Raw genomic sequence first — 874 nt, 5'->3', positions numbered from 1 at the left:
GCAGGAAGAAGTGCAAATGTGCTTGGCTTTCTGGTGTGGGTTGCTTCCTACATTTCACAACAGGACTGTTGTTTCTTAAAATGGAACCAAGGAGCATTAATGCCAAGATTCGCAGCGTCTCGTCAGCCTGGAAATAGGGCTGTTGCACAACGCAGCAGGTAGGTGGACAAGATGGCAAGATAGATGGTTTACAGACAGTTCAGGAAGGTTTAGCTCAATGCAGTATTGCTTGACAGGCAGAAGTGGTGAGCTAGAGGCAGGGAGTCAGAAACAAGGATCCTGAGAAAGCAGTTCCTATATCCCCTGAGAGGAGATGTCCCTTTGGGATGCTGTGAGGTTCTGAAACCTCTGGAGAGGCTGGCTGAGCAGGACTGGCCAGGAACAGAAGTCCTAGGGCAGCAGCTTTTGACTTAAGTCAGGACAGGCTTCTCCCTGAATGCTGGAGGAGGCACACACCAGCAGGAACTTCTTAAGCATCACAGAAAATACAGATACTTGCTTATTTTCTAAGCAATCATGCTGGGAGCTGCAGGACATTTGAGCCCAGAGTCTGAATCGTCCAGCAAGAGGAAGGTTCGAAGCAGCAATTCCCCCAGGATGTCGAGCACTAAACAGAGAGAGCTGTGTTTGGCATTGTCCCAACACCTTCTTTTGAAAAGACCCTGGAAGTTTTCCAAGCATTTTCCAGTCCTCATGACACTCCTGAGAGCCACTAGGCTCTCTTTGCTCCCACACAAGAGGGAAAGGCAGCAAAGCAATGTGTCCACTTCTGCCTACTGCTTTCTACTTCCATATTTCACCTGCTTGATCTTCCTGTTATTCCAACAAGTATAAGTGCCAGCATTTTAAAACCCCTTTTCTTCTCTTTTATATA

The sequence above is a fragment of the Nestor notabilis genome, unplaced genomic scaffold, assembly GCF_000696875.1.
Source record: "Nestor notabilis isolate BGI_N333 unplaced genomic scaffold, ASM69687v1 scaffold15104, whole genome shotgun sequence".
Lineage (NCBI taxonomy): Eukaryota > Metazoa > Chordata > Aves > Psittaciformes > Psittacidae > Nestor > Nestor notabilis.
Note: the sequence above shows the minus strand (reverse complement) of the source record.